At 36.0% G+C, this 23,330-nt stretch overlaps 1 protein-coding gene across 1 annotated transcript in view; it reads left to right on the plus strand.

Annotated features, from left to right (window-relative positions):
- Gtf2f2 (general transcription factor IIF subunit 2) overlaps positions 1–23,330 on the plus strand; it is a 148,628-nt gene that overhangs the window by 30,208 nt on the left and 95,090 nt on the right. The window lies entirely within an intron of this gene.

The following is a 23,330-nucleotide window of genomic DNA, read 5'->3' on the forward strand; positions in this document are numbered from 1 at the left end:
TGTTCAAGCATGATTATTTATTTTCATTGTTTCTTGGGTTTTATCTTTCACTGAATTGAAAACATTATTGTAACAGCAGCTGTCTTCAGTTTATGGAACTAATTTCTCATATCTAATTTAAAATATTATTTGGTTGTATAAAAAAACTTTGATTTTTTTCTTGTATCTTAAGCATTCAAAGAACACTGTTAGAAATTATAGTATGTTGGGCCGGGGATTTAGCTCAGTGGTTTCGCTGCCTTCTGCGCAAGCACAAGGACCCGCGTTCGATCCCGGTACCAAAAAAAAGTAAATAAATTAAAAAAAAAAAAGAAATTATAGTATGTTAAGAGCATCATTTTTTTTAAAGCATCATTATTTTTAAAGATATATATACTCGATAAAATTTTCATGGTATCGGGCTGGGGATTTAGCTCAGTGGTTCCACTGCCTGCCTTGCAAGTGCAAGAACCCGAGTTTGATCCCCGGTACCAAAAAAAAAAAAAAAAAAAAAAAATTTCGTGGTATCTTGGATTACCAGTACTGCATAAACTGACCTAAAACATCAGATTTTTTTTCCTTAATGTAGAATTTAACAAAATAGGAACATAATTTTTTGGTCATGTGTTCCAGGGTAAAGGATTGATTTCTCTGAAGTGGAAAATGTTAAAGTAACAATATCTTCAACATATACATTTTATACTTGAGAAAATTCAACATTCAACAACTATTGTATGCTACATTGTTCTGGGGATAGTAGAGGTGTATCTAAGCAGTTTGAAATTTGTCTTTTAGATTTAGAAAGCTAAGATGTTATCTTCATGATTAACCTTAGTTTTTATAATTGAAATACTTTATTGGTGTGTTCTATTTGAACATTTGGTGTTTCCATTTCTGGTTATAGTGTACTCTTGAGTGAATATGGTCTTTTAAGGATTATCTTGGCAGAGTATGGAAAAGGATCAAGATAGTCATCTTTATTCTGGAGTTGGACAGTTTGTTCTTGATTTTGTTCAACTGAAGAATTTTTTTGTAGAACAGAAACTTTGTAGATCAGAATGTTTCTGCTTCTTAGCTTCATTAATTATTTCTGTCACACCATTGCTCCTTTGTACTTTTTTGTTCTTTAATTTCCTCATTGATAGCTGGGCATGGTGGCACACACCTGTTATTCTAGCTTCTTGGGAGACTGAGGCAGGAGGATTGAAAGTTTGAGGCCAGCTTGGGCAAGTTAGCAAGACACTATCTCAAAAAACAAAAAATGGTACAATTTCCTCATTTGTGAAATGAGAATAGTAATTACTTGTATTTGTATTAAATATGAATATATTTAAAATACTTAGAACAGTACTCAGTACATGATACATGATCAAAAAATAAAGGCTGTTATTATTACCTCTTATTTTTATACACTTTGAAGTTTACTTTGTAAGTCATATATATGCATTTTGTCTCAGTCTGGTTGGATTTTTTTGGGGGGAGGATTGAACTCAGAACTTTGTGCTTGCAAGGCAGGCATGGTGCCACTGAGCTAAATCTCCCGGCTGAGTATAGATTTTTATATTATATGTTTCTTGATTGCCTGGATGACCAAGACAAAAGTTCTAGAGTTGTTAATAGTTTATCTCCTTGTCTGTTGAGTCTTAGGTATTTACCATTTCTCGTTATTAAAGTAGCAGTTCTACAGGTGGGTTCCTTGGATCACTAGGAAGTCATAAATAAATGGCAGCGGCTCTTAAACTGCTACATCTGTGTTGTATATATGCATGCTTTTATAGGGAGTAAGTCATTTATTTAACATTGAAATATAAATAGGCATTATTTTGAGCAGGTTTACATTTTCCCTTAAGTTTAGAACTGTACCTGCTTATTATAAAATTACTTTTCTAAGCTATTTCTTTTTAATTGTGCACAAATTAAAATGAATTTTTTAAAGAAAAATTAAAACCGCATTTGAGTTCAGTATGTTTATAGTTTTAGTTTTAATAGCTTTATTCCTTCTGTTAATATAGGTTTTTTTTTTTTGGTACCGGGGATTGAACTCGGGTCCTTGCACTTGCACAGCAGGCGGCGGAACCACTGAGCTAAATCCCTGGCCCCTGTTAATATAGTTTTAATGTAGTTTTGTAGGCTTTTCAGAAATGTTTTCTGAGCCCATTTTTCTCCTGGTTGAGTTCTGCATATTTGGAATTGAGGGGCTAGAATTAGAGGGGACTGTTGATATGCTTTACAATGTTTTCCCTTTAAGCAAAACAATCTGCATATCATTAACATTTCATGAACTCAATTACTTTGTTTCTACTTGAGTATTCTTATCTGAAAGAATATATTTTATTTTTATGGCTATTTTGGGTTAGCCCTTCTTCCACTTCTGTATTTCTCTGTGAAATCCAGAAGATCTGTTTCTCTATTAAATATTTTCTGCGAATCTCTATTATCTATTACCTCTGACTTTGGAAATGCTTCATGTGTTTCTCCTTTATTTCCCCTTCCAGGATGGATATTCAGGTTAGTATTTTTGTCTGTTATTTGTTGGTAACTATATAATTCCAATTTTTTCTGTCTTTGCCATCCCAATTTTTATTCAAACTTAGATTTTTGTCTTTATAACTGCCAGTTCTCAATAAAAGTGTTCATCTGTTCATCACAGGTTTTTGTACCAGACCCTGTGCTGGAATAGGACTAGAACAGTGATGCCGAACCTTTTGGAGACGAAGTTCCAGACTGCAACCCAAAACCCACTTATTTATCACAAAGTACCAATACTGCAATTAAACCTGAATACTGAGGTTTTAGTTTAGAAAAAGACAACCCTACATTAACATCTTTTGTCTTAAAAACACAATAACACATGTGCCATAAGTTTGCCACCACTTACTAGAATCTGTCCAGTGGGGCAATTGATATGTCAAAAAGTAATTGCTACAGTAAGTGCTCAGATGAAATCGTGCCCAGAGAGGAAAAAAGAGTGAGCACTTTGCCTGAAAGAAATGGAAAAAGCTTCAAAATTGGAGATACTTGGAGCTGACCTTGAAGTGTGTGAATAAGAGTGCATGAACAGGAGGAAAGAAAGATAAAATTCATTTTTTTCTAGTCTTCAGGTAACCTATTTTTCAATCTGCTTTTTCCTGCTTGCAGACCTGTCTGAAATAAATTAAATAGTCCTAATTAGAGCAAATCAAAAAAGGTTAGTTGTGGACTTCATCGTCTAATCTAGAGATGAAGAAAATTCGAACTGGTGTGATAGGAGTAGGAAAAAAGGCTCATGTTTTAGATATAGCATGTAATTTTGTCATCTTTTGATGATGAATTGGAAGTGAGAAGTTTAGAATGGTTTCCAGGCTTTTTGAGCAGGAATGTCTGGATGGCTGGTGAGACCATGATTGAGTTAGGATATACTGGGAGAAATGGGCAGGGTGAGAACTGACAGAAACACAGCGAATGTTTTGCTTTTAGTTTTGTCTCTGATCTCTTTGTAGCAGTTCATTAAACAAATTGATATTTTTTCCTGCTTTTGGGCTTGGAATACTTCAGTGAACAAAAATCTAAGCTTTTGTAGCACTTGTGTTTTTATTTTGTTTGTATGATTTTGTATTTGTAAAGGAGACAGCAGCAAATGATAAACAGAAGTAAATTAACACCACAGTCTAGAAGGTGAAAAGTTCACTGAGGAAAGAATGGCAAGTGGGATCCGGAGCACAGTACTAGAATGAGGGTGGGGCTTGGACTGTTTTAAGCAAAGTAATCAGGATGGAGACCTATTGCGAATGTGGCAACGTAGTTATGTGGAGGCAGAGTAGCTATATGGAGTTAGTTAGCCAGGTAGTTTTCAAGACAGAGAGGGAACAGTAACGACAATTGCCCTAGGGTGGCAGCAAGCCTGATTTGTTCTAGGAATAGCAAGGTCAATGAGGGTGAGGTGGATGAGGAGGGCATAGGAGTAGGCTTTTAGGCTGGAGGGAAGGGGATTGTGCCTAGTGGGTCATGAAGGAATTTATAGAAGCATTGTAAAGATTTGGGATTTTACTCAGTGAAATAGGAAGGAGGGGGTGGAGTAGGAAAAGAAGGCCATTATTGTATAGTGGAGATTTGACAGAGGCCTGGACCAGAGTGGTAGCATTGAGAAAGTAACCTCACCTAATATGATAGTCCTGTGTCTTTAGTAATCTTAATAAACAATCCATTGGGATTTTTTGTTATCTGAAACCCAGAAGATAAAAAACAAATTCATTTCTCCATTCCTTATTCTCCATATATTCATATTCTGTCAGTGACGCATTATTCTTGCATTCTCTTGACCATAATAGTTTTTAGCATCCTCTTATGTTCTCATTAGTCTGGGGGTGGGGGGAGTCATTTTTATAGTAGAAACCATACAGGCATATTTTGGGATGCCATTTAATCCAAAATGGTTCTCTGAAATTTCTGTCATCATCTTCACCTTCTTCTAGTCACATCTGCTAGAATCCCTCCCTTAATAGTAGTGTCCTGCACAGCGGCCTCTTTTTCCCTTGTATTTTCTTTGCCAGAAAATTATCTTTTACTGTCATAATCATCTTTTCCTTTACTGATCTAGCCTTTGTTGTCTCTTCATCTAGATTCATAGGGCAGTTTGGCTTATATTACCCATTTGTTCCTTAATTAAACATTGTTGGCAGGGAATAGGTCCTATGTTTATCTTCATAGTGCCTAGAATAGGATTGGACACAAAGTAGATGGATTCAAGTCACTTATTTCCTCCTAAGAATTATTAGTACTCTAAGAGTATTTTTTTGTTATTTAAAAAAATTTTTTAATAAATTTTATTTTATTGCCCCCCCCAGCCCCATCCCCTCTCTATGTACAAAAGCTTTGTTTTCTAAGGGTATTTTTTAGGCTTAAGTGAGATAGCTTGTTAGTCACAAGGGTGGCTATTTTCTCTTAGAAGCATCTGTTTTTCTTCAGATGCTTAAGATTCAAAGTTGAATATAAAATTCCTTTGTTCCCTACTTTATTTTTTGCTCATTATATTTTTATTTGGGCACAGGTAATTTTTTTTCCAACTTTTTCTTTGCTAGTCTGGTTAGTTTAGCATTGTGTCGAATGACACTTGGTTAGCTGCTCTTCACATTATCGTAAGACGTATTCCCCAGATAAAGTAGCAGCCAGGATAATTGGCAGTGGCCTGCTTTACTTTCATACTTCAATTTGGTACCAGCAAACATATGTCTTAGAATGCATTCATTTATATTTGAAGAAAAATGTTTGACTGTGGAAATAAATGTTCTTTGAAGATGCTGAAAACTAGTCTTTTGAAAACTGAACTGATAATGAATTTATAATCTGGCTTATATGTACTATCCTGCAGATATAGTAAATGAGGCATGAATAAAGGCAGAGTTTTCATTTTTAAGTTGAAGTTTTGAGTAGCTATGGGAAATGTTAATCTGGTGCATTTCCCCTGTTTGTTGGAAATTGTGGATCAGGTATGTAATATTGAGAAATTTGAATCAAGCTTTCTGTGTTTGTGTGTGTATGTTCGCGTTTAACGTACAGCTGCTACTTTCTTAAATTGTTTTATTACTGATTTTAAACATGAATTACACTGTATTCCTTAAATTATCACTTGATGCATATTACTAATTGCTCCCTTGATATTTTATTTGGCTTTATCTACAATACTTGTAATTATTTTGAATCACTTTAATGCAGTAATTCTCAAAACTTTTTGGTCTCAGGACCCCTTTACACATGTTAACATTTATTATTTTTATGAAAAACAATGCTACTTTCAAAAAAAATTAATGGGAAGAGTACCATTTTGCGTTATCAGTGTCTAGCTTAAAAGACAAGCTGGATTTTCATCTCCACTTCTGTATTCAATCTGTTGTACTATATTGTTTTGGCTTAAGTAGCTGAAGAAAATCTACCTCTTACATAGTCGGAAAGAGGGCCAGTAATTAATTCTACAAGTTACACTTTCTTAAATTCAGTTGCAATACAGAATCTGAAACCCATCAGTGAACTCTTTATACTTTACATTAAAATTCATTGGACTATCTTGCACTTGGAATGAATCTTTTACCCATGTATAATTTTGTAACTTCATCTTTCATCTGGAGAATGTTAGTTCTCTGAGTTATGCAGTTCTTTCAAATGTTGACACATTTCATTATAAAATACCTGAAATCTCCATTCATTTAACAGCATCGCTGATTTCTTCAGAAAAGTCTTCAAGGGTTGGGAAGCTGTGAAGCTTCTGATGATAGGTACAGGTATTTTAAACTTAAAATTTTCATATCAAAGGCTGAATTTTATTAATGGCAACAAATACTTCTCAGTGGTTTTCTTTGAAAGGATGGACATTTTTCATTGAATTTTGAGAAAATTATCTTTCAGATACCTAAGACTGAGTCACCATAGTTTTTCTGTCAGTTATTCTTTCAAGTTAACAGTGATTTTCCATGTAAAAAGTAGCTAATACAGCCAGGTGTGGTGGCGCACGCCTGTAATCTCAGCACTCGGGAGGCTGAGGCAGGAGGATCATTGTGAGTTCGAGGCCAGCCTGAACTCCAAGGGAGACCCTGCCTCAAAAAAACCAAAAAAAAAAAAGTAGCTCATACAGCTTCCAGCTGGGGCATACAAGTATTTTCTTGGTACTTAGCCATCTTGGTACTTGGCCATCTTACCTTGGTATCCTGCAGAAGCTCAGTGTGCACTTCCCAGTTGATGTTACAAAATGGTAAAGAATGTGTACCATAGGGCTGAAATTTAACCAAACACTTCTTACTGTTCATCAAAGACATCGTGGAATAAAGCAAACTTTTTAAATTTAACTATATATGTGAGGTGGTAAATAATACTGTGGTGCAGTTTGTTACGACTGCTTGGTTTGTGTGGATGCCACCAGTTTCACCTACAATTGCTGTTGCACCATCCGTGCAAATATCACCACAGCGAAAAAGGCAATTAAATATTTTAATAAAAATAGTTTGTGGATAGCCGGATCATCTTGACAGCTCCCAGGGATCCATAGACCATACTCTGAGGAATGCTTGAATGAACAAAGATTGCAAGTGGCATTAATAAAAATAGCCTCCTTCCTCCAGTGATTCTTAGGGCAACGTCATTTATAACAGTGTTTGAGGTTGGCACTATATTAAGGGTGTAATACATATTTTTAAACTGGATTTGAACCACAGTTAAACAATTTCCTTGAAGTATTTATTATACTTACATTGGTGTGTAACTTGCCTTCACACATATTATCTAATTCTCTCCCATCAGCCTCATGAGGGAGGATCTTTGAGAGCTCTGTTATACAGACAGAGGTTCAAAAATTCTGAGATTTGGTGACTAGCCCTTCTGTTTCCTCATATTTAAATATCTTCTAAAAACAATCTCTTTTTAAAGTAGGTAACAGAAATGCCACTGCAACTTCCTTGTTGGATGACTTCCCTCAACTCAGAGTTTTCCCTCTGCTCCTTGTACTTCGCTGATCTCCAAGCCCCACCCCCTTTAGCAACCACACTGGGCTTTCTTACTCTCCTGGAGTATTGTGTGCCAAGACCTTGACAGGAAGAAGGAAACTCTGATTTTTGCTTTCTTTGATTAACAGCCATGCCACTGAACACTTGGAATCATACCGGTTCTGACAATCTTATGCTCATGAGAAAGAACAAACTAAAATAAAAATGTATGATTTTAGTGTTTTATATATAATTCCTGCATAACCTAAGGTTTGTGGCTGACTGCAGAGGTTCAGTTTTGGATTTTATTGCCAACTGCCTGAGCTGTGTTTAGTCTCTGAAAAACTAAACCTAATATTCCTATATTCAGTGGCTGGAAAGAGAGTAAAAGAAATGCTTGTACTCCTCACATTCAGGTATGCATGCATAAATATTAGATTGGCTTATGCTGTGGCTTTAACAACATGGGAGGGGGTGGTGAGAAAGATTAAAAATAAAAAGTAGGATAATATTAATAAGATTAATATGATGTAGGGTAATATTAAGGAGTAATATTTAGAATCACAAATTAAATTCTTCAAACATGATTTACAATACTCAGTTTTTAAAATAATGAAATAGTTTAGTCCTTCAGAAAAGTATAGGAAAGAGTATAACCTGTGCATAATTTTTAATTTAAAATATTATATTTCTAAGCCAAGTATGGTGCTACATCCCAGCACTCCAGAAACTGAGGTGGCTAGCTTGGGCTACATAGTAAGACTCTGTCTCAAAAAAAAAAAAAAAAAAAAATTATATATATATATAATTTTTTTAAAATGCATGTAAATCTCATTTTCTTCAGCTTTTTCAAGTATTTTTACTGCAATTTTTAACATTGTGTTTGTATTTATTATGGAGAAACAGGATTTTATGATGTTGAATATTCTTGTCTAAAAACTAAACATATCCCTTCCCTTCTCCAGTTTTTAAATGTCATAAAGTTTAGTTTTATTCTGTTTAAAACTCTTCACATCAGTTTTGTTTAGGTTTGTTTTAGGAACTTACATTTTTGGTTGCTAGTATAATTCCATTCTTTTTGAGACCCACTTGACTTTGATAATGTTAGTGTTATGCTGAGCAACCCTAACAAATTTGACTATCTCCTATCCAAGTAATGAATAACCAGGCCTGACCCTGCTTAGCTTGGGAGATTCGAGGAGATTGAGGGTGCATTCAAGGTGGTATGCCTGTAGATAAATTTGACAATCTCATGTTGAGGCTTATGGTTTGTATTTGATTCCTTTAGGTCTTCTCGAGTAGATAATAGCCTTTATTTGTAAAAAACCAATTTGTTTCTTTTCAATTTTTAAACTTTTTTCTCCTCGAATATTTGACCATAGTGCAGCACAGCAGACAGGAAGAAGCAATGCGTATTTTATTTGAGGATAATAGAAGACATAATTTGTAGCATTCCTCCATTTGATGAATAAAGTAGCAAAGCAGAAGTCTGAATATATTAAATGACACTAATGGCTTGAAAAATGGAAGTTTCCACAATACCTGGTTCTTAGGAAATTTGACCTGTGCTTGTTTCTGATTTCCAGAATGGGTGGATGTTTCCAGAAGGGGTGTTGTTGTTGTGGAGAGGTTTTGTAGAATTATATTTTAAAGGTTTTTGTCAGATTTGGAAAAAGTCATTGATGGTCTGTCTAGGAAAAAGTAAATTTGCTAGACATCCTATAATTGCTGAGTGCTGAATGTGAAGGATGATTGTTAGCCTGGGAATCCTGCCTGATCCTCTCCTATTTCCTAGCTATACCTGGAGATTTATAAAATGGCCATTTAAGTGCGGGAGCTGGTTGTAAATTAGGGCACCTTGATTCTTTTCCCTGGGACATCTCATCCTCCAGGAGGTTAATGTGAGGTATTCTCATGGAGATTGCAGAACTTGCAGATTCATTTCTTTGCTTTTGGAAGCATAGAGGACTCTGGAATTACAGCATTTTGGCTTCCAGGTTTTCCATCATTGTACCTGTGGATCTCCCATCCCTACAGGTCACCGGAGAATACTGTTATTTTTTAAAACTTCATTTGAGGTTTATGTTGCTAAGGCATAGTCTTTTCTCTAGTTTTTTAAGCATAGGTATCGTCTTATATCAGAATTTCAAATAGAGAAAATACCTTGTGGCTGACCCCGCCCCCCCCCTCAGCAAAGCTTTATATTATAGAAATAGAAAACAGTTTATTCGGTTCCCTTGTATTTTATCATTTGGAGATATAATCTGTTGATAGGGTGATAACATAAGTATAGTAATTTCCTTGGGGGAAAAGTAAGAGTTTAGAATTGGATTATTTTAAAAATGATATGTACTTGGGCCGGGGATGTAGCTCAGCAACGCAGTACCTGCCTAGCAAGCGCAAGGTCCTAAATTCAATCCCCAGTACCAAAAAAAGTGATATATACTTCTTATTTTTAAAAACACACACCATGGGCATGGGATTTAGCTCAGTGGTTCTGCCGCCTGCCTCACAAGCACAAGGTCCCGAGTTCGATCCCTAGTACCAAAAAAAAAAACCACCCCAAATAAAAACACACACAGCATGGAAGGCTCTCAAGTAAAAAGTAGTGGTCTCAAGTTTAAAACTTAGTCCTGTCCTCCAGCCTGAACAGTCTCACTTTCAGGATATCCAGTGCTAAACAAAAGATGACAAGATAAAAAATTTCATCACAGCAGGGGGAAAGATTACCAAAATGATTATAAAGCCTACTCTTGCACTGTATTTTTTTTTTTTTTTTTTTTTTTGGTATCGGGGATCGAACTTGGCTCTTTGTGCTTGTGAGGCAGGCAGCAGAACCACTGAGCTAAATCCCCGGCCCCTCTTGCACTGTATTTTTGATTACAGCAGCTGTGATACAAAGTGCCCTGTACCATTTTATTTCCTTGTAACTCTTTGATGTGGAAGAATTGAAGGAGGTTTTGTTGTTTGTTTGTTTGCTTGAGACTGGGTCTAAGTTGCCCATGCTGGCCTTAAACTCATGCTTTCACTCAGCCTCCCAATTAGCTGGGATTACAGGTTTGTGCCACCACATCCAGCAGAGGAAATTTTTTTATAATGTGTATAAATATATGCTGTTTACATTTTTTTTTTTTTTTGGTCCCGGGGATCGAACTCGGGTCCTTGCCGCTTGCGCAGCAGGTGGTGAAACCACTGAGCTAAATCCCTGGCCCTGTTTACATTTTTTATTAAGCAATATTTTTACTTTTTAATAAGTAGTAGCTATTAAGCAAAAAGATATAGGTAACCTATTAAGTGCTTAGTTTGTTTACTGTGGTGATGGCTGTGGTGATGTGTGGTAGACAATATTGTTATTTTCTTGATAACAGAGATGAGGTTTACGTAGGCTCTAACTTGACCAATATCTTGCAGCATTTAAGCTTGTGCCCTTAATCATCATCGTGGTAGTGTTTAGAGCCTGGGTATGAGGTCAATTTTATGAATAATAGGAAACATTTAAAAAGAGTAATAGAATGGAAAAATTTCATTTTTTATTTTGGAACATTTCAAATATACACTGAAATAGAGTAATATAACAAACCCTTTGTAGGCCTGCCCAGCTTTAAGGATTTATGATAGATCTTTAAAATGTGCTGTCAGTGATTATAAGCAAATTACTTTTGTAAAGAGACACAATTTCACTTTATATAATTGTACCCCTTCCCCATCATTACTTTTGTAGCTTTTATCTCCTAAGATTCTGTGAGGCTATATATCACTTTGACTTTATCAAAGTGATATATAGTTTTTTCATTTATTATAAATCTTAGTTCCTTCATAAGTTGTTCGGTTTGCCCTACGGAAACAAAAAGGATCAGTGTGGTCATTATTTGCAAATTATGAATGTTATTAACTTACACCTTTCTAGATGTAAATTTATATTAACATTTAATGTAGTGGGTGACTTCTGGCAACGTCTAGAAGAGACATTTTTGATTGTTACATGTGGTGGCATACTACTGATACCTAGTGATGCTAAACATTCTGCAGTGCACAAGAAAGCCCTACAAGAAGGAATCATCCAGCCTGTAATGTCAGTAGTATTCAGATAAAAAACCTAGTTAGCAAGTGACACTGTTACTTTTAGTGGACAAACTACTGTATTTGGTGTAACTACTGATGATATTAAAGTTATAAAATGGATAATTTTAGGGGGAGGAGCCAATAGGAATGACCAGAACCCTTTACCCTGCTGGTAGCTGTTTTTTTTCCTCCTCTCCCCAACTTTCCTCTGCCTTCTTTTGTTTCTCCTCCTTTTTTTTTTTTGTTTTTTTTTGGGTTTTTTTGGTACCAGGGATCAAACTCCCGAGTTTGATCCTTGCGCTTTCGAGGCAGGCACTGGAACCACTGAGCTAAATCCCCGGCCCTCTCCTCTCTTTTATCAGAAGAAATTTGTGTGCTTTTAGGAAACTACCCTTGCAATTTTATCTTTACACTGATTTTTTTTTTTAACCTGCTCTTAAGTGCCCTATTATTTTCCCTAGGTATTGTTTGTGAGATTACTCCTTTAAAACAATCTGAGATATTTACTATGATCACAAAAGCACATTTGTCTTATTCTATAGCAGCCCTAACAAAAAATCTTAGAATAATGCATATGGTGTTTTAAACATGACTTTACTGGTTTTGAAAAATTCCTTTATTTAAAAGATATGTCTTAGGGGCTGGGAATTTAGCTCAGTGGTTCTGCCGCCAAAACAAACAAACAAACAAATAAATAAAAGATATGTCTTAGGGGCTGGGGATTTAGCTCAGTGGTCTCGACACCTGCTGCACAAGTCCAAGGACTTGGGTTCGATCCCCGGTACCAAAAAAAACCCAAAACCCTTTTAAAAGATATGTCTTCCCAGCTTTTATTGCACCCACTTTAATTCAAGCTTAAAGACTCATGTATAGTAAAAAGTACAATGTAAAATTGAAGTGTGGCTGATTTCTCACCTATGTATTAGTAGAGAAGAATTATTTATAGGGCTTTGCAGGATAAATAAAAATTTACCAGGAAGAAATAAGCTTTATTCTTCAACCTCCTACTTCATTTTTTAAGGTTGTTTTTTTTTTTTTGGTACCAGGGATCGAACTCAGGACCTTGAGCTTGCCAGGCAGGCACCGGCACCACTGAGCTAAATCCCCAGCCCTTTTAACCTTTCATTATGGGAATTTTTTGACCATACACAAAAGTAGAGAAATGCCACCATGAACTTCAATGTACCTGTCATTGAATTTCAAGTGATGATATATGGTCAGTCTTGTTTCAAGTGTACCTAAGTCACTGCCCTTTATTTGTACTTCACAGGAGTATGCTGAAGAAAATCTGAGACAGCGTATCATTCCATCCTTAAATTCTTCAGTACTTGTCTCTTTAAGGATTCCTTTTTTAAAAAAATACTTAACAATTCAAAAATTTCCTCATAAATGTAGTCAGTGGGAACTACTTTATGCTCAAATTCCAACATTTTTTTATTTTCCCCACTTGAAATACATTCTGTTTTCTGGTCTAAACCTGTCTGCAGTCATCGTGCTTTATATTGTGCAACTTACAATATCCACCAGGGAAGATACAGTTCACCTAATTCATATTACTGTGATGGCATGAAGTAGTTGTTCTGTAGAATTGTTTCAGAAATTTGGCTGATAAAGTGAAAGAAAAAATCATTTCTAGAGCAGTTCCAAGGCACTGATGTCACTTGCAACAGTATTGGGGAAGCTACTAAAGCTGTGTTTGCCGAACATTGGATGGATTTTTTTTTTCAGATTATATGAAGTTAAAGTTAACAAGTAGATACATTTGGAAAGAAAAAGAAAATCTTGTCAATCCAGTATGACCAAATTTAAGAAATAGAGGGCTTTTAAAATAAAAGTTAGCCTGGGATGTAGCTCAGTGGTCGAGTGCTTCCCTAGCAGGCACCAGGCACTGGGTTCATTCCCCAGGACCACCACCAAAGAAAAAGCAAGTTAACAGTAAGAGAGGCAGGTGGTATAAGATGAATAGACTGAAACAACTTAACAAACATTCTAAAATTCTGAAATGAAACCTCATTCTTTTTTCCAGTACTAGGAATTAAACCCAGAACCTTGCTCATGCTAGGCAAATGTGCTAGCACTGGGATGCATCCCTAGACCATTATTTTATTTTCCCCAGACTGCCCTCGGACTTGCAGTCCTGCCTCAGCCTCCTGGATAACTGGAATTACAGGCTCAGGCTACCATGCCTAGTTTGAGACCTCATTCTTATATATTCCTACCAACTGGTAAAAATAGGCAGCTGTGGCCTGGCCAGAGTTGAAACATTGACAGTGAGCCAGCACAGTCTGAATGAACACTGTGTTTGAAAAGAAACTCTGCTGAAATCTTTTCTGTTTATTTTGTTTTAAAAGAACTCTATATATGTGTCAATGCACAGCTTCTTGGTTATACAGACTGTATCATTAGTTATCCCCAAAAGAAAAAGAAAAAACCCTACAGACAATACAGTAATATGTCATTATTCCAAAAGAAGGGGGGCGGGTACTACAGACATACACTGTTTTCACTTTTTCTCCCTTCTCTCCAAGAGTCTTTCGTGAGAATATTTTATATTTGGAAGTGTAACCTTCTCTGTTCATGGGAAAAACAGGTTCTCTGCCTAGGGTTGTTTACAGCTTCAGTTTCTTTTATATATCTATGTAGAACTTAATGATTATGATGATTTAACAGATTTTTTTCCTTACTATGTAACTTGTTATGTACTATAATTAGACAGTTTCTTGAGAGGAATGCCCATACTGTTTAGCAAAGGGAAAAAAATTACTTCAGAGCGGTTCTCAACACTTTTTCTTCAGTGTCTACTTGAAGTCTGATGTTTTTGTGTATAAGTTAGAATCAGACTCCCATGGATTAGGGGCTGTGGCATAAACGCAACAGATGCTCTCAGGGCCCACCTGGAAGGCAGGCCAGAAGTGCCAGGATACTAACTCCCTGGGGGTGACCCTCAACCAATATCTGACGAGTTGGTGATAAACACCCAGCTCCCAGCTCCCTTAACCCTTAGCTAGGGGACCTCTGGGGCACATGTTCTGTACTTTCTTCCAGAGTTCTGCAGCTGGATTAAGGAACAGTTTTCCACAGTAGTGTCTAGTTGGCACTGGTTTCCTAGGCTAATCTCTTTATTGGCTTCTTTTTTTCTTCCTTCCTTCCCTAGTTCTCTACCAGTGTTCCAAAGAATCACCTCAAACAAACTAAACCTTGTCTCAGAGATGGCTTCCAGAGGAATCTAGACCAAGACAGAGATAGTAAAATGTTACTCTGCCTCTCCTTTACTTAAAAAAGCAAAGATGATGGCTTTACAGGGATAAACTGTGCATGCACACAAACTTTAAAAAAAAAAATAGTGGAGCAAGTGTGGTATTTTAAACCTTATCAGATTATTTAGTGCCACACTTCACAACTGACCAGACACACTTAAACTAGTATATTTGTGTGATCACACACATGTTCCTTGATCCTCAGAACTCTTCCCATCCTCTTTTTTGTTGTTGTTGTTTTGTTTTTGGGGTTTTTTGTACTGGGGATTGAACTCAGGACCTTGACCTTTCAAGGCAGGTGGCAGTACCACTGAGCTAAATCCCCAGCACTCCACCCTCTCTTTTTGGAGACAAGGTCTCTCTGTCTAGTTCAGGCCAGTTTTGAGTTCACTATGTAGCCCAGACTGGCCTCGAACTCATAGCAATCCTCCTGCTTCAGCCTCCTGAGTGCTAGGATTACAAGTGAGCACTACCACACTGGACAGCTTTCTTTGTGGCTCTGTATGCCTCCAGTGTTTTAAACCCTAATGTGAGGGACCAGGGATTTAGCTCAGCGGCACCATGCCTGCCTTGCAAGTGCAAGGTCCTGAGTTTGAGCCCCCGAACTAGGAAAAAAAAAAATTTAAACCCTTATATGATTCCTAAGGATACTGTACATAAATAAGTATAAATCATTTCAATGACTCACATGTTCATTAATTTATGCTTTCTCTCAAAATTCATGTGTTGAATCTGAACCCCACATACCTAAAATGTGACTATATTTAGATATAGGACCTTTTAAGATGATTAAGTTAAATTGAGGCCATTAGTGTGGGCTCTAATCCAATTCAGTGGCATCTTTATAAGAAGAGAAAATAGGTAGAGACCAGAGGCACAAGGACAGAGAAACAACCATGTGAAGAGGCAGAGGGGATCATCTGCAAGCCTTGGAGAGGCGTCAGAAGAAACCAAGCCTGCTGACCTCTTGGATTTCTAGCCTCTAGAATTTTGAGAAAATAATCTCTGTTGTTTAAGCCACCCAGACTAGTATTTGTTACGATAGTCCTTGCAAGCTAATGCAAATGATTTAATACTTGTGACTTAATTTTTTGAACCAACTAGGAGGTCTGGCTGATCTTTTTAAAAAATGTGTTTCTTTCTTGTGTTTTGCTTTTTTGTTAATAAAACTTTTATTAAAGCATAACTTGGAAGAGTGAACAAATTATAAGTTTATAGCTAGGATGAATTTTCACAAAGTGGTTATATCCATGTAGCCACTACCCAAATGGTAAAAAAAATACTATCAGCTCTACTGTGATTTTTTTTTTTTAATTCATGGATCCATTATTGACTATTGACTGATCTCTGATATACATTATTGTTTGTTTTTAAACTTAAGCATGGGTTTTACAAGTATATATAACCAGTATTGTTTACATGGATATAAATGGTATTAACTTGTAAGCATGGTTTTATATGGATATAGCCAATATTGGAAATGGTTGCAATATTAGGAGTATTAAGCTCCTTAAGAACTTGTTATAACAAACCAGAGAGTTATGGTTCCAACATTTATTTATTTTTCTTTTCTTAATTACAAAATAATATGGGTTTTAAAAATTTTTTTTAATGTTTATTTTATTTTTAGTGTATGTTTGCAGTACATAGCGATTACATTCCTTGTGGGGAGTTGGTACATGTACATAACACATCTTAATTCATTTTACATCTCCTCCCTGTCTCCTCCCCCTCCCTCTATCCATCCCTTGGTTGCCTTCCCATTTGCAAAAGATTTATCACCCTGTTTCCTATTATTTGTCTTTTATTTTACTCTTTAATGTACCTGTACATTGGGTTTCTCATAAAAGAGAACCCATGTGATACTTAACGATCTGTGTCTTATTTATTTTACTTGACATTATGGTTTCAACGTGCATCCATTTTCCTACACATGACTCAAATTTATCTTTCTTTATGGCTAAGTGGTACTCTGCTGTGCATAAATACCACATTTTCTTTATCCATTCATCTGCTGATGAGCATATAGGCCACTTCCAAGATTTAGTTTCTATGAGTTGTGCTGCTAACATTCCGTTAGGATTTTTTCCTCTCACTTAACATCTTTTAATATTTTTCTTCTGACATGACTTAGAAGCAAGTTAAATCATTTGTGGAAAATGAATGTCAGTTGAATCAGTGGTGCAGGTAATTTATTTGAATTATTTTTCATGAGTTTAATAGTCCTGAAATGAAATTGCTTCCAACAAATGACATTTTTTCAGTTAAGGAGGTGTACTCTACATGGAATATTTCCCCCTTACAGCTGTCTTTCTGAGAGAATTATATTCTGGTAGAAAGGTCTTGTGGCTTCAAAGCTGTTATTTCAGAAAGCTGGAAAGTATAGAGAATCTGCATACATGAAAGATTGGGGGCTGGTATTAGAGAAGGGGTGAGAGGGATATCTGAGAAAACTATGTTGAAGTCAGAATGACAGTTCATGGAGGAATTGGAACAGTCCTGATGAAGAAAAGGTAGTGATGAAAAGTATGTGGTTAGCCTGATAAACTGAGGGAGACTGTGATGAAAATCCAGTGAAGGCAGCAACAGTGATCATGATCCAGTTACATTGGGTAGGTAGCAGAAATAATAGAGGAAGATAATGGTGGCAGTCAGTGGTAACAGGCAGCTGACCTGGGCAGCAACAGACATAGACACATTAGAAGAGAAAAAGCAATATTGTCTGCAGTGATATAGACATGCAAAACCTGGTGACTAAACCTGTCTTGGCCTTATGTTCAAAACCGTCAATCTTATGATATTTGGGTCTGTTAAAGTATGCTTTAAGTGCAGTATCCATAGGAATCACATTTAGATGTACAGATATTCAAACAAAGAAAGCTGAGGATCAAAGAACACATGTGCTCTCAAAAAATATGCTAAATAAATGTTATATGGTCAGTTTGAAGGATGGCATTAAATATTTGAGAAGGATTATAATAGCAAATGTGGAAATAACTTTTTTCAAAAGGTTGTGCATGTTAAGGTAATCCCTATGAAGCCATTGTTTTCAGTTTTCTGAACACAGTGAGGTAGAGTTATAGTTTGCTATTTCTATTTTAGTTTGGACTTTTCCAGATGAAAACTCTGGGAATTATGATGTGATGGCATTTGATGGGAACCCAAGAATGACTCAGAACAAGATTATATCTAACCTGTAGTTTCACATTACTGGATAGTAGTACATATATAGCTGCTTATAGAATTAGAAGAGATGCTGTTTAAATAGTAATTTTTTCACATTATTATCACGGAAGACTGCCTTTTTTGATAGGAGGAAATGGGTTGTGTGTGTGTGTGTTGGTAGGTATATATTGGTCAGAAGAGAGCTCATTTTACTATTTTAGTATTTCTGATGTTAAAGACAGTGCTTTACTGCACAGACACAGGGAAGAGTATATTGGGAGAACAAGAAGAAGAGCTTAAAGATTATCAAGTTCATGAGCAAGAAATTAATTCCAGTCTGCAGGCCTACTTTACTTGGCCTGCATTTGGTTTTATTTTTAATAATATTGTTACTTTTGACAGGGTGTTCATTAATTCTCCAAAGGGGAAAGGAATTCTTTTGAATATAGGACAGTGATAATGTGCCAATAGGTATTGTTTTAGATGTTCAGACAAAACATTGAAACAAGCAGTGTTAAGGAATTGGAGGTCCTATGTGATTGTTTTGTACTGCTGTAGTAAATAAAGAGGGAAGCCTATGGAACACTATGGATTTTTCTTTCAGTTTGAAGGTGAGAAAAGAAAAAAAGTCTCTAGGGTGAGAATCTGTATTCTTGAAAGTTATGGGACTAGTGTTAAGGGTGGAATCATACGTTTATTTGGTTAGGGAATTAAGAAAAGCAACAGTAGAAACTAATTGGATGTTTATATCTCTCAGCTGTAGGATCAAAAGCACAGTGGTGAGCTTATTCAGTGCATTACAAAATACTTCTGCAGTGCTGTTACATGATCCATAAGAATTCTGGTAGGAAATGTAATAACATGAAGCGGGTTGAACAGACTTGATTTGACAATGTGATCATTATTATTCAATTGGACCGTTTACCAAGCCTTGTGAACTAAATGTTTTGAAGAGATACAGTTCCTGTCTTCAAAGAGTTTCAGTCTGGAAATTAAAAAAAAAATTTTGTTATTAACACGTATCTGCAGTACATAATGATTATATTCATTGTTGGAAATTGGTACGTGTACATAACAAATCTTAATTCTTTTTACACCCCTTTCCCCTCCTCTGCCTCCTCCCTCTCATCATCTCTTGGTCTCCTTCCCGTTCAACTGAACAAAACAGGAAGGGGTTCAGTGAAAACAAAAGAGAGGAAGCAGCCAAATTATCCTAGATGAGTGAGAAGTTTCCTCAACACCTGGCATTTGAGCTAGGCATTTACCATGAGCAAGTAAAGCGTCTTGCATACTGAAATAGTATGCATGCAGGATTGAGACTTGGAACATTGCCAGAGAATAAAGGCTGAGGCACGACAAGATGAAACGTGGGGGATACACTACAGTGAATTCCCCAGTAATGACTGCTGTCCCGTACTTTGATGAAGATGAGAGCGGAGAACATGGTATATGAATTTGGTGAAAATGTATGGGGACCATTGAAGATTAGCAGCAGCATCACAGCCTAGGAGGTAAGACTGAACCAGACATCCTGAAGACTCCAGTGTTGTTGGAGTAAAGGTTTAGAGAAAGGAGAAATGTCATATTTAATGCCCAGGGTTTGTCAGACAACTTAATTCCAGAGGCACTCATTCTTATTTTGGGTTGCCATGTTCTTACACATGACTAACTCATTGTCATTCTGAAGTTAATTGTCACACTTCTATAAATATTTTATATACATTTATAATCTTTTTATTGTTTATTCTGAGCAATGAGGAATATTTCTGACATTTTTAGGCAAAGTATTGTTCAAAAGGCAACTATTGGCTTTGTTCATTCTGTTAGGCAAGTGCTTCATTGACTTATTTTTTCTCATTACTTTTATTCAAATAATGCATGGTATTTCTGCTACCATAGCACTTGAATATTTGTCATTCTCAAAGTACTTTTGCAAATTTTATATTTTATGATCATCGTTATATGCAGTTGCTCTTCAGTGGAAAGAATTAGCTTTATGTGTTTATAATATTATTTAGATTCTTTCAGTTGTGTGAATTATTAGCACTCATTGCAGCTAGTTTTTTGTTGTTGTCATCACACACACATGCGTGCATGCACACACACAAACACATGCACACCTCCCAGTTCTGGATATTGAACCCAGGACCTTTGCATTAGGATACATCCTGGCCTTTTTATTTTTTGTTATGAGAAAGGGTCTCACTAAGTTGCACAGGCTGAGCTTGAACTGCCTCAGCTGCCCAGAGTGCTAGAATTACAGACCTGCACCACCAGGCCCAGAGTGCAGTTATTATTGAATTGGCTTGATTGATATATTGTCTATTTGACTGTGCAGATTGTTACTTGGGTATACTGATGTTTTACAGATAACAGTAGTAAGTAACATATCTCAGGTGCTTTAAATCTAATCAGATCATGTATAGTTGATGCATGTTGGTAAGTGTTTTTATTTTAGAGTAATGTGCTTTATTTTGAAAGATAATGTAATTCAGTGTGAACTATTTAGGAAATTTTGTATTTGAAAATCCTTTATTATTCCATTTCTGTAGGACCACAGGTAGCTTTGTAAAACTGGTTTTACAGTACTATTGATTTTTGTCTGGAAATTTGGTGTTTATAGTTTTTCTTTCTTTTTTAATGGAAAATTCAGATGTAGTTAAGATATATATATATTACTGACCCTCAAAAATTAACAACAAATGGCCAGTCACTTAAAATTTTATCTCCCTTTCACATTTGCTTTATCTCGTGCTGGGTAATTTTAGAGCAAATCCCATGTATCTCATATCATCTGTCAATAAAAGTGATTTGGGCTGGGGATTTAGCTCAGTGATGCTGCACCTGCCTCGCAAGCACAAGGTCCTGAGTTCGATCCTTGGTACTGGGGAGGAAGGAAGGAAGGAAGGGGGGGAGGGGGAGGGGGGTTTCTCAAATCTGCCTGTAAGTATTGCTCTTTTCCCTCCCATTTTGAACAATAATAATAAAACTACATGTTATCTGCTTAACCATGGCATTGAATTTCTGAACTTTTCAGAACTTTTTCTGAATTTTTCTCTTTCTGTAAATAAATCTGTTGTTATTTAATGGTCAACTGAGTTACCTCATACTGCCTTTTTGTAGTATAGCTTTATTGGGATATTCATATTTCACCCATTGAAATGTACAGTTCACATATTTAGCATATTTGCAGTACATATGCCAACTTTACAATTTTAGAAGATTTATATCACCTCGTGAAAAGAAAGTCATACATATTAGCAGTCACCTGTTACTCCCATGCTAACTTCTAAAGCTATAGACAACCACTAATATACTTTGTGGTACTATAGATTTACATGAATGTTTTGGACAATTCACGTAAATGGAATCATACAATATTTGACCTTTTTCAATGTCATTTTTTTACTTTGTGTGATATTTCCAGGATTCATGCACTTTGTAACATAACCAGTACTTTGTTCCTTTTTATTGCTAAATCATGTTCTATTGTATGGATATGCCATAGTTTGTAGACATGCCATAGATTATCTATTTATATATTGGTGGACATTTAGATTATTTCTTTCTTTCGCTGTTATGACTAATGATGATATGAGTATTTGTGTATATGTTTTTGTGAACCTATGTCTTTCTCTTCAACATATATCTAGAGTTTGGAAATGCTGGATCATATGATAACTCATGTTTAACCTTTTGCAGAACTGTCAGATTATTTTCCATAACAGCACTATTTTTTACTCCTACTAGCAGCATGTAAGGGTTCCAGTTTCTCTACATCTTCATCAGCATTTGTTATGTCTGTCTCTTTTGATTATAGACATCCTAGTAGGTGTAAAGTGACATCTCATTGTAGTTCTGATTTGTATCTCACTGATAATTAGTAATGTTGAGCATCTTTTCATGAAAACCTCTGATCTGTTCCCCATTTCTATAATTGCCTTTTAAAAAACATTATATCAGTGTTAAATAAATAAATAATGTAAATGCTTTTTTCACTTGGCATATATTCCCTAAAGATTTATCTAAGGTTTTATATGAATTAATAGTTCATTCTTTTCTATTGCTGAGTATCCTTTTTTTTTTTTTTTGGTACTGGGGATCAAACTCAGGACCTTGCGCTTGCAAGGCAGGCGCCGGAACCACTGAGCTAAATCCCCAGCCCTTCTGTTGCTGAGTATCCCATGGTAGGGATATACCACAATTTATTAAGGACATCACTCACAGAAAGACATTGGAATTGTTTCTGGTCTTTGCCTCTGAACATTTGTGTATAGATTTTTGTGTGAACCTAGATTTCATTTCTCTTCATAAATGCATTTGCTGGGTCTTATGGTAATTTCAAGTTCAACTTTATAAGTAACTGCCAAACTGTTTTCCAGAGTTCTTATTTTTAAAAATAAGAGTCTAGCCGGGGATTTAGCTCAGTGGTTCCGCCACCTCACTCTCAAGTGCAAGGACCCGAGTTCGAACGCGGGTACCAAAAAAAAAAAGTGTAGATAATTTTTAAAAACCATTTAAAAATGTGGCTACTAACACGTGCGGAAAGAATACATTAACTTAAGTAGCTTAAAGAAAGCATACCTAGCCCCTGGGAAGCGGCCAGTATCCCAGCTTGACCACAACTCCTTCCTGCACAGAGATAACCACTTTCATTGGTATTTATGGTAATCATTTTATTTTTCCTCTCATCATTTTAACATTTCAACCTTCATTCCTCTGCAATTTGTTTTACTTTTCCTAGTTTTGAGTGTTATATAAAGAGAATCACAAAGTATGTGCTGTATTTTTGGAGAGGGGTGTGGGTTTTTTCATACGTTGTTGTTTTCTAGGATTGATCTATGAAGTAGATCATTCAGAAATAGTTCATTCGGTTTCTTTACTGGATTCCAAAGCATGAACATTTGTTCAATTTTATTGTTAGTGAATATGTTTGTAGTTTTCGACTTAGAGACAGTATTGCTGTCACATTTATATACATGTGTATATTCCCAAGTGTCAACCTTATCTGATCATAGGTTATGTCTTCACTTCTAGTTGATAATGCCAGGCTCTACTGGCATTGCTATCTATCTATCTATCTATTTTAAATGTTAACTGTTATAATGAGTGTGTAATGATTTCTCATTGTGCTTTTTTTCTTATTTGGTTTTTGTTTTTTCCAGACAGGGTCTGTGCTATATAATCCAGGGCTGGCTTTGAACTCACTATGTAGCCCACACTACCCTCAGACTTACAGTCCTCCTGCCCCAGCTTCCTGAGTGCTGGTTACAGTTGTGCATCACGGTGCCTGGCTCATTATAGTTTAACCTGACATTTCCCTGAGTATTCTTTTGGACTTTTTGTTTTATGAAATGCTTATTTAGGTCATTTATCCATTTTTTTCAATTGGACTATGTTTTTCCTTTTGGTTGTAGTA

This window comes from Heterocephalus glaber, unplaced genomic scaffold, assembly GCF_053883595.1.
Source record: "Heterocephalus glaber isolate CG9 unplaced genomic scaffold, H.glaber_assembly_v1.0 deba00001666, whole genome shotgun sequence".
NCBI classification, from domain to species: Eukaryota; Metazoa; Chordata; class Mammalia; order Rodentia; family Bathyergidae; genus Heterocephalus; species Heterocephalus glaber.